The sequence below is a fragment of the Alligator mississippiensis genome, chromosome 5, assembly GCF_030867095.1.
Source record: "Alligator mississippiensis isolate rAllMis1 chromosome 5, rAllMis1, whole genome shotgun sequence".
Lineage (NCBI taxonomy): Eukaryota > Metazoa > Chordata > Crocodylia > Alligatoridae > Alligator > Alligator mississippiensis.
The window spans coordinates 203,160,445-203,172,073 of NC_081828.1; the positions used below are offsets into that span (position 1 = coordinate 203,160,445).

At 45.1% G+C, this 11,629-nt stretch overlaps 1 long non-coding RNA gene across 1 annotated transcript in view; it reads left to right on the plus strand.

Annotated features, from left to right (window-relative positions):
* The window catches only part of LOC132250951 (uncharacterized), a 33,225-nt gene that overhangs the window by 3,849 nt on the left and 17,747 nt on the right, over positions 1-11,629 (plus strand). The gene's annotated exons all lie outside the window — the stretch shown is intronic.

Sequence of the window (11,629 nt, forward strand, 5' to 3'; positions counted from 1 at the left end):
TTTTATGGGACCAGAGGCTAGTTTGGAGCTCCCTGGAGTTGTGGGAAGGTTCGGTGTTAGTGTTTTCTACCAGTTACCTGTTCTTGGGTGATTTCATCAAAGTGTCATTGTATACTTCCTATTACCCAGATCCTATGTGTACGTACCTCAGTGTTAATGTTTATTTAGCTGTCTGCCCCTCTCTCCTTAGCCTGTTGGCTTGTGAGCCTAATCCCCAGCATTCCCTATAAGGAAAGTGGGAACTTCCCTTGCTGACTTCCTGTGCCAGTTCTTGGGGTTGTGGGGTTTGGTACAGATGTCTTTAGTTTGGCAGCAGAATTTCAGCAGGTATGCCAAGGACAAGAATCCTCTCCAGCCTCTCATGATAAGGGATGTTGACTCTGAACCTTTTCAAGAAAAAATCTTTTTTCTCTTCCATGAAAACCTCTAGCAGCACCTGCTTTTTGGTAAGTGTCCCAGAATCAAGGATTATATTTAGGAGCAGTGGAGCTGAGTACCCTGCCCCTTCTCTGCTTAAACCAGAGGTAGAGTTCCTCTGCCTGGCGTGGTAATCAGCATTTCCTCACTGCTCCCAGTCTTTGTTGGAGGGCTCAGGACAGCCTCCATGTTTTAATTTACTTTAGTTTGCCATGGCTCAGAACATACCAGTTCATGGGGCTGAATATCTCATATAATCCAACCAAGGAGGATGAGAGCATTTAGACAGATTTGTTGTTGCTTTGAAAATATTAGTTAAAATTGATTTTTTTTGTGCTAAATGTCCTCCTTCCCTGCCATGGCGAATGATGCATCCAACCCTGAAGCCTAAGATTTAGCTCCATTTTCAAAGCACACTTTTTCTAGGACTCCCGCTCTGGCTGATTCTTTCTGGAAGACAGAGAAGAGGAAGAGTAGCTGTATGCACCAGCAGGCTCCTGTTAGCATTATAGGTCCATTGTTCAAGCCAAGTCATTTGTGGCAGGGGAAAACTCAGTGAAACACTAGCCCAAGGAGGTGTGTGAGCATCTTCTCCTGGGACTTCTCTTTAGAAATACTCGTTATTTGCTTCCTCAGAAGATGAGAAGCCTGCTTCTTAAAAGCATCTGCTTCAGTGAAGTCATTCTGTCAACACCCAAAGATGGGGATGAAACATCGGAGTTCAGGCCATTTTCCCAGCCATAGGGACAGGATTCATAAAGAGGCTGACTTTAGCCAGGAAAAATTCAGGGCAAATGAAACTGGATGGTTATAGATTTATACAATGAAAGAAAAAAGAATTGAGAGAGGGAGCAAAAGAAAAATCTCGTTTCCCTTAATTAAGTTTCCTTCACTCTTTGGACGAAGAACTGATTCAAGTGTGGGGCCAGAATGTGAACTTACAAGTGCATGAATTTTTCTTCTTGGGCTGAGGCCGATATAAGGCATGGCATGTGAACAATCATAGCAAACAGGAAATAGGAGACCTCCTTTTCTACTTTAAATCAGGGCTGTTCTAAGTGGCCGGGAGCCTACACAACGTGTGGGTCACACTAGTGCAAGCCATGGGCTCCCAGGCCATGCCCTCCGGTTCTGCATTGGGCATGTGAGCAGCTCCCTGCCCCCTAACACATCCCTGCACTTCTGTCCTTGGCACTGTGGGCTGTGCCACTCTGCCCCCTGGGGTGGGAGCAGGAAGTGAAAGCTGAGACAGGGTTGGGGAGCCTAGACCGTGGCTGTTGCACTAGCTGGAGTGATAGGGGAAAAAGGGGGGGTGGGAGGGAGGATGTACATTAACCCCTTGCGAGTTGGACAGCCCTGATTTAAATTAATCCATGTTTAAGGATTGGTACCACATCATAGGCATTTTAACTGTATATATGTCATCATGAGTAGGAGTAAGCAATAGGCAGAAGCTGTGATTCTATGTGTCAACCCAGGGCCCAACCTAGATCTAACCAAGAGCTCTTGGAGGTGCAGGAAACTGTTCCAAGCACAAGGTAAATCCATACATGAGCTCACTGGGACCAGCTATGTATTACTAATTGTTTTCTAATTCTGTTGGCTGCACTCCTCAGCCTGGGAGTATAGGAGGGTTATTAGGAAGGCCAAGGCAGAGATGGAACTCAGGCTAGTGTCCAGGACTAAGGACAACAAAAAGTCCTTTTTCAAGTACATTGGGAGCAAGAAGAGGGCACCAGGCAATGTAGGGCCCCTGCAAGACACAAACGGTAATCTGGTGGCCACGCCAGACAAGAAAGCTATTTTTAACAGTTTCTTTGCCTCTGTTTTCCTGAACAAGGACTGGGATATCCCACCTACCAGAGGTAGGGACAATCTTGGGGATAGCTCTATCAAGCCTTCAGTCAGTGCAGATGTAGTTTGGGATCTTCTGGAAGGGCTAGACATTTTTAAATCTGTAGGCCCAGATGCCCTTCACCCAAGGGTGTTGAGGGAGTTGGCAGGGGTCATCGCGGAGCCTTTGGCCCGGCTGTATGAGCATTTGTGGTCATCTGGCCAGGTGCTGGGGGATTGGAAACTGGCTAATGTGGTCCCTATTTTTAAGAAGGGGAAGAAGGAGGACCCAAGTAATTATAGGCCTGTAAGCCTCACCTCGGTGCTCGGGAAGATCTTGGAGAGAGTCATCAAGGAGCATATCTGTGGGGGGCCTGCAGGGGAGATCATGCTCAGGGGCAATCAGGTTCATGCTCAGGGGCTTTGTGTTCACCAAAGGCAGGTCCTGCCAGACCAAGCTGATTGCCTTTTACGACCAAGTAACTAAATCCTTGGATGATGGTGTCGCTGTGGACACAGTCTTTCTAGAATTTAGGAAGGCCTTTGACACTGTCTCTCACCCCATCTTCATCAATAAATTAAGTGACTGCGGCATTGATGCCTGCACAGTTGGATGGGTAAAAAATCGGCTGATGGGGTGCACCCAAAGAGTAGTGGTGGACGGGTTGTACTCAGCCTGGTGAGATGCGAGCAGTGGGGTACCCCAGGGCTTGGTCCTCGGGCCCGCACTGTTTAACATCTTCATCAGCAACTTGGACGAGGGGGTGGAAAGCACGCTGTCTGACACTAAGATGTGGGGCGAGGTGGACACACTTGAAGGGAGAGAGAGGCTGCAAGTAGATTTAGACAGACTACAGAAGTGGGCAGATGAGAATAGGATGGGGTTCAATGTAGACAAATGCAGGCTGCTGCACCTTGGGAGAAGGAATCCACAGCATACATACAGGCTGGGAAGAATAGGTTTAGGTTGGAGATCAGAAGGCAATATTTTACAGTTAGGGTGACCAAAATCTGGAACCAACTTCCCAGGGAAGTGGTCCTTGCCCCTACCTTGGGCATATTCAAGAGGAGGTTGGATGATCACCTGTCTGGGGTCTTGTGAACCCAGCATTCATTCCTGCCTGTGGCAGGGGGGCAGGCTACATGATCTGTTCAGGTCCCTCCTGACCCTAGCTACTATGAAACTGTGAAGAGTGTAGGAGCTCCAGTCACAGATCAGGGCCTCAGACAAGGGACAAAGATGTTTCCTATCCCAAAGAACATTGTGTATGGAGGGCTAGAGTCTGCTGCCCTACATCTCCCTGGGGAGTGCTTCACTCATTGAAATGGATTTGTCTGAGTATTTGAGTAGAGTAACACATGTGACTTGAGTGTGGCAAAACCTAACCCATGAAGGGAGGCTTGCCTCATTCAATCATGATCCCGCAAGAGTGACAGAGTGCTAGTGCAGGCGAGTGAAGGAAGTGTCACATGGGTAACTGTGCTGTCTGTGTTGAGTAGGAATAATCTCTTTGCCCCATTGAATTCAATGGCAAAACTTCCATAGACCCCAGTTGTGCCAGGAAACTCCCACAGATACTAGCAGGGCCAAGAATTCACCTTGGGTCTTTCTATTCGTGTTCCTCTTGTAGGCTTTAAACCTCCAGATAAAGCCAGTGAAGGAGTCCTGGCTGCATTCAAAGCTGCTTGTCCTCAGCAATGAGCTTGCCAGTTCTTCCAAGCAGGGGAGTAGTTCATCCTGGCTGAATCTTTGGTGAACAGCTCTGTGAAGCTCTACTCAAACAGCATTCATCCTGGTAGGCAATGCTTGCCATTCACAGTTGCTTTAGGAGCCCTTACTTAATGGTTGTTGCCTAAACAGTGTATGCAAGTAGTGGCCCATGCAGCAATGGACACCAGCACAGAAAGGCCTTTCAAGAGACAGGCAGGCAAAAAATTAAAGAAACCTTTTAATATGGTCTCAAGAAAAAGAAAATCGGAAGATGCTTTAAAGAGGTCTGTAATTGCAGACAAAAATTGAGTTGACCCATTTAAGATGCTTAAATGAGGAGAAGTGCTTATAAGTGAAGCATGGGACTAGAAATCAGGAGAGCTGCCTTCAAGGATTTTGCTCAAAATGGTACTTTCTCAGGCTCTGTCCCTGCTAGACAAATGCACTGTTGTATCTTCATAGCAGCTAAGGCTTCCTACTGATCTCATCCCTGCAATGTTTCAGCATGTGCATGCCACAAAGCTTGTGGGTTGTATGGACACAGCGCATTTACTCCAGTTACTGATGCACACTACAGAGAACCTGGCCCATAGTTCCCCGCTCAGCCATGCCCAACCAGCTATACCAAAATGTAGCAGAACAGCAGGTGAAGATAACATGGTGACCCAAGGTGGAGGTTTTTTTGTAAGTTCATAACTTATTTTTATTGGTAAAAGATCAGTGATGCGGTGGAGTGAGGGGTGCAGCAGTGAGGGGTCCATGAGTGGCTGGAGCTGGTTAAAAACCAAAACCAAACAGAGCACGTTTTCAACATTAATGAAAACTTTGCCTCATTCATATTTAAACATATTTCTCATTGACAAACAGTATGGGATTTTTCCTGATGGTGTCAAGGGCCAGCCTGACATCTTTAGCACAAAACCAAACATTCACATTTGAAAACTTGAGACCATCCTTCTTGAGAGCTTCCAGATTAGTCTTGTTGGCCTGATGGGCTGAGCTGGTGATGGCTTCCAGCCTGGAAGCAACAAGGATCCACACGTGCATCTGAAAACCTCTGCTCTGCCACTGCACTCTGGTAGGGCAAGGGGTCTCCTGGCAAGGCAAGGTGTTTTCTAGCTTTGTGCCCAGAGTCTTACTGGGATAGGCCCTGCTGGGGCAGCTGCCCAAAGAGGCAAGTACATTTCATTGTTGTAGAAACCAGTTAAATAAGATTTGACTTGTAAATGCTGCTCCTCCTTTTTTCCAAACTTCTTAAGTTTCCTTCACTGTAGTGGCAATAGGATCCAGCCCTAGACTGTGTATTAGGGATTTCATCATCTCTTATATGAAAAGGAGCACTTTGACATTTGGTTTGGTAGGTAAAATCATCTTAAAATAATTAACGATATTGTTGCCACCCATTGTTTCATTCTAGTCACGATTTAGGATCTCACACAGAGATTTGGAGCACTTATTTACATTGAAAGTCTCAGCATGTTTAAACTGGTTCAGGCATTTGAATTGGAGTTAAGTTTGATGGTACTGAGACAGATTTATTAGAATTGTATTTCAAGTGCATGAGTGGATTAGTTATCAACTTCTTGCTCCTGTTTCATTTGCATATATAAACGAACATAGTGATGCCAGAGCCTGAATTGTGCATGAATGTGTGTGAGTGGAAGGCCACTGTGATTTTTTTTTTCATGCTTTTAAAGAGAATGCAGCTTGCAGCAGGCTTGGTACTTGCACAGCTGTTTCCTAGGGGCAGCTGTGCTTCATATGCCTGTAGACCTTAAGGTAAACTAAGCTTTATTAGAGGGCAAAGGAAAGTTCTTTCAGGAGATGAAATCATGAAAAGTGACATATGGTAAAAGAGTCATTTCTGTATCAACAACTTCTTGATATCAGTCCAGTATTGAAAAACGTGGCCAAAGCTACACTCAACCCATGGAAAAAAGTTTTTATAAAGATCAAATGATCTTATTAAGGCAAAAGACTATGTAATCTGGTCATCTGTAGCCTCAAAAGACTGTGTACAGATTCCAGTGCACAAGGCATATAGTCAGCTACGTGTGTGTTATACACACACACACACACACACACACACACACACACACACACACGTAGCTGACTATATATTAACCTGAAATCATTGTGACACAATGATTATATAGACACACAAGTGTATTACTCTGAATATTTAACAGTTTAATGCAATTATATATATTAACCTGAAATCATTGTCACACAACTTAGCAGCTTTTCTTCCAGACTAACTTTCATGGTAAGTTCACTTGAAGAACAATACAAATAAAACTATCCCAGATGTGTGTTAAGCGTAGTATTGAGTTGCACACCTTTGCTAGAGCATTCCCTCAAGTAGTCCTGCCCACACATGTACTTCCAGAACAGAATTGATATCAACTCATCACCCCTGTTGTGCATGTTTCCATTGTCCTGCACAGTTGAAAAGCCCAGCAAGAACTCAGACTACTCAGGTGCAGTGTAAAACCCTGCCGAAAGGATTTGCATGTGATTTATCAGTGAAACACTCTGGCCAAAGCTGAAAAACAGATTTTATTGCCCTGTTAATTTTGATACAAAAACCAGAGAGGGTTTAAAACCTCATTGGCCAGGTAAAAAAAGCTGAAATGGTGATAATGGCTCATTGTAGATTATACTACCTAGTTTGAAGGATTGAAATGTTTTGTAATATATCTAATAATCAAACATCATACTTGTGACTAAAATCCATCTAAGGCAAATCACCCTGTATTTTCCATTAGCCTGTGAGGTGTAAGAATTAAAATTACAACTGTAGCTGCATGGTTTTCCAATATACAGTATTTTCTCTTGCTTCATTCACAGAGTAAATGGGGGGGGGAGCTTAAAAAAAAAGCAAAAAGCACAAAAAAAGCATTTTTTTGCATTAGAAAGCAGGACATTCTCAAGCAGCTTGGCCGAGAGACTAACACCTGTTGGGTTTTCCTCATCTCTGAAAGCTGCAAAACTAAAAAAATAGCAAAGGTTTAGTCTGTGATGTATAGTGAGGCACAAAGGTGTTGGACAGCTGTATAACTTCTATAGCAGACCTTCTTTAGTGTCCAGTTTTGAAAAAAGCCACTCGCCAGCATTTTCACTTGCTGCAGTTACATTTTAATAGTACAGACAACACTGCTATGAAGAACATTGGCACAACTAGCTTTGCTGATGACAATGAGTTGTTCCCTGCAGAAAAGAAAAATGGTCTTAATTTATTATTCTGCATTTTCCTTTGCCAAACTGCTGTATATACCCAGGATAATACCAAAATACAGGTCTGACAGCACACACAGGGTCAAAAATATGTTGGCATGCCTGGATGTGTAAATGAAGCAGCCTGCCAAAGCCACTCTAGCAGATCAGAGCAGGCTCACTGGAAAACTGGTTCCTGGGTTAATGGAAAACATTGGTGAAAACAAATGCAAATCGCAGGGGTTAAGAGGTGGTACCTACATCCTGCAACTTTTAGATCAATTTTTCTTCCTTTCAATTTACAGTACAAACATTTGGCTTAATCAAGTTGTTATTAGGCAATTGTGCCATGAAGACAGGGAAAGAATATGCATAAAAGATGCACAGCTTTAGGTTAAGTACAGACAGTCAAAAAGCCTGAGGCTGAATTGATTCAATCTTCACAGGCTAGTCTAAGCTGTATAGATTGAACCAATAAACAAGTGACCAGACATTCACTTTTGATTTGGAAATGCAGCCACATGTGCAGGCAGTGGCCCAGGCCAGAAGCCAGCAGGGCATTAAGAGCGTGCCTTCCTGCTTGGCTGAAATAGACAGCTTGGGCCAAGGCTAGCCCACCCACCTGCCCACCCTGTGAGGGGATGAGTGCGCAAAGCATCTTGGGATGTTGGGGGACTGTGAGCTACTTGAATCTGGAGGGGATGTGGGATAGAAGTTCAGTAAAACAATTTAACCTAAATCAGTCAAGTCTGATACTACATCCATCCAGGTTATCTTAAACCGATTTGGGCCATTTTGAAAGTGGTTTATGTGCACTGAACTGCTGTGTTACAGATTTGAACTGGTTTCCAAGCACTTATAACAGCTTATGCATAATTTCTGGCCCTAGCGTTATAGAGTAACTAAATAAGATATATACATATCACAAGCTTTTGTGAACCCAAGTACACTTCTTCAGATGCTATCTATCAAATGTACCATGAACCACTGGGAAGTGGCAACATATTTCAGTTTCCCCCAGGAAAATCTTACTTCCCAAATGATTTTTAGAGGAGGCCACAGCAATCGAATGTCGGACTAATCCTGAAGTTGTAGGCAGAAAAAAACAGGTTCTGGCTGAGATAAATGACTGTATGATAAGAGGCAAGATGCACTAATTGTTTAGGATGAATAATAGCGAATAAAAAGCAAGCTTCAATTATACAAATACAAACTGATTGTACTTTTTAAGCTGTCTCCCTTAAGGCAGTAACAGCACCTGCAAGGCTTTGCCTCCTGCAACTGCAGCAAGTTAACATATTTAGAATCACAAAGCACTAGGCACAATTGCCATTGGCAATAAAGGATATTCACTCCTGACTGCAAAAGAAAGCAATTGGACAAGGAAGTGACAGCCTGTCACACTTTGATTAAGGAGGACATTTTAAAGTTTGTTCTAAGAGCAAGGTTGTCCCTGCCCTTCTGGCAGGCTCCAGCTGGAGCAATGTGCATTTCATTTATAGTTTATTATGTATTCAACCACAAACATGTTAAAGTGGTCCTGGGAGGTCCCCTGAAAGCAAAAACATTTTAGGCAGTTGCCATGGCCTAAAGCGTGCTTTTTCTACTTTACTACGTCCTGTGCAATTTACAGCTGCAACAGTCTCTATGCGATTACAATTTGAGGTCTGAGGCTTGGCACAGTTGCTTCTGAGGGAACGGTTTGCATCACACTACTTGACAGACAGTACATACATATTAAAGGGATGGAATCAACTTAATCTTGCCCACTGAAGTGAGACATCAGCACTTCCACTGCCAAAGTTTCCCTGCCAGTTTTGTGGATCTAATATTTCCCTGCTTGAAGATTTTATTTTTTTTTTTTTGCCACCAGTTGCATGGAGGACCTGCACAAACAGGGAACGGAAATGAACCCTCCTAATTAACCCTAATTTTCCTTCTATACACAAGGTACTGACAATGGCCTGAGGTAGGATAATAGGGGGAAAAAAAGTTGTTGAGCTTCTTTTAAGTCTTTTTCAGTGTTTTATGTATTGCAATACTACCGTATTTACTTGAATCCAAGATGCCTGAATTTAAGATGACTGCAAACAATTACATTCTATACAGGGAAAATTATGAATTTGTTATAATCTTCATGTATTTGTATAATCTTCCATGTAATCCATTACTGGAAGGTTGTCTGGAATTCATCCCTACACTGCTGCAGGAAGCCAAGTTGCAGGGAAAAGGGTAGTGTGGGGACGGGGGCAGGCAGCCTGCCTCCACTTGCTCCTTTCCTACTTGTCCCTGCCACTTGCCTCCTGTTGTCTGCCACCCTACTAGTTGTCCCCTCCCAGCCTCTGCTTACGTTTTATAGCAGTTTCGGCTCCAACTTAGCCCAGAACATAAGAGCAGGCAGAGGCTCTGGCCCCAACTGCGGCTTCAACGCCCCCGTCCTGGGCTGGTAACTCAAATTCAAGCCTAGACTTTATTTTCCCCAGGTTGAATAGCAAGACAGGGGACTCATCTTGGATTTGAGTAAATATGATACATCTATCTATCTATTTATTAGGGGTGTGAGAAATGGGACGTATTAGATTTGGATTCAGCCTGAAATAGAGGACAGAGATTCAATTAGTTGATTTGGATCACTATCCAAATTTGATTCGGCCAAATCCAAATCTGAAGATTCAATGCTGATTCAGAGAATCACCGATTCAGCCATTGACATAGCTTTACATTTTTTCATACCTCGAGGTACTAACTTGTGAACACTATGATGGTGGGCCAGATGGAGCATGTCGTCCCCCCCACCCCTCCAGTGTTCAGTGGCAGACCCAGAAGTGGACCAGAAGACCCCCCCGCCCCCCCTCGCAACACCACACCTCTTCCTCAGCTTGGCAATCAGCCACAGGGGAACCCCCCTCAGACCCAGGAAGCACCAGTTGCTGAGCTAGGGGGAAGGGGCCCCCCACGTGCCCCACAGTGACTCAGAAGTGTTTCTGGTCCACTTCCAGATCTGCTGCTGAGTGTACTGGGGACCCTCCCCCACTCCTGTGGGACGCGCCATCTGCCCCAGCATCTCAGCATTCACAAGCTGCCTGGTACCTTGAGGTATGTAGAAAAAACATTTAAAGCTGTGTCTGTCCAAATCATCAAATCTCTCTAAATTGATTCGGAGGGTTCCGATTTGATTTGGAGAGATTAAAGGGTCTCCTGATTCAATTTAGATTCGGAGATTCGGCCGCTGAATTGGGCCGAATCTCCACTGAATTGAATCGGTGACCGAAGCTTCGCACAGCCCTGATATACCTTTATAGACATATATTAAAAAAAGGCAGTTTCAAGTCCTAGTCCTGACTAATATGTATAGCTTTTCCACTGCTACCTCTCACCTTCCATAAAGGAAACAGAACCAATTGCTATGAACAACTGCTGCTGCAGGTGGCATTGCACCTCCTGTGTACATTATGCTGTTCAGTTGCGCCCAGTTCTTGGCAACTTTTTTCCCTGCTGACCAGTTTTATTGTTCTATTCAAGCTGGACTCTTAGGCAACAAGCACTGGAAACAATGAAACATTTATCTTGAGCTTTTAAACTGGAAAAAATATTTAATCAGGGAAACACATGAGAAAGCTTGACATCTTGGTATCACACACTAATCACAGACGCTCAAAAATAGTTTCAGGGATCCCAAAACACTTTATTAACCACCACAAAACCAGCAAAATGAGTACTTTCCAGCTAGATGTTGAGAAGGGGGCAACCAGTTTAAGGACAGGCCTGTTCACAGAAATAGGGACACAGGGTTTTTAAAGAAATGCAGATGAAATATTAAGGCACTAGCAAATTGCCCATCAAGAATGACTGGGGGGGGAGCAGCGCAGGTGCAGACTAAAGCCCATGCCTGACCCCCTTTCCCCACCATGATTTCAGGGCCAGGCCCACTCCTGCTCTCCCTGCCCCCACTGCTTTGGGCCTGGGCCCATTCCTCCAACCTTCCCCCACTGCCGTTTTGGGGCCAGGCCCACTTCCCCCCACTTCAGGTCTGGTGCTGTTCCCCTCCTGGCCCACCTGCCTCCCCTCCCCATGAATGACTGGGGGGTAGGCAGGGATGGAAAACCGCCACCTACTACCCCACACGACCACCATCTCCGGGGGGGGGGGGCTTGCCCTGCTGTCTCCTCCGCACCCCTCAGCCAGCAGCAACCTGTGCTGCTGCTGCCTGCAGAGAGCAGGGCTGGAGGGGGCGAGGCCAGTGGTGCTGGCCTGGCCCCTCCTTGTTCTGTTACCACCACCTCAGGCCAGGTTGGGGTGAGGCTAGTGTTGCTGGCCTGGCCCCCCCGATCCACTCTGCTCTGTCACCACCATTATGGTAGTGCACTGCCACCGCCACCTGTCCTGAACACTCTTGGAGCACTCCAATTGGTTGTTTCAGACAACCAATCAGAGTGCAAATAAAAGCATTAA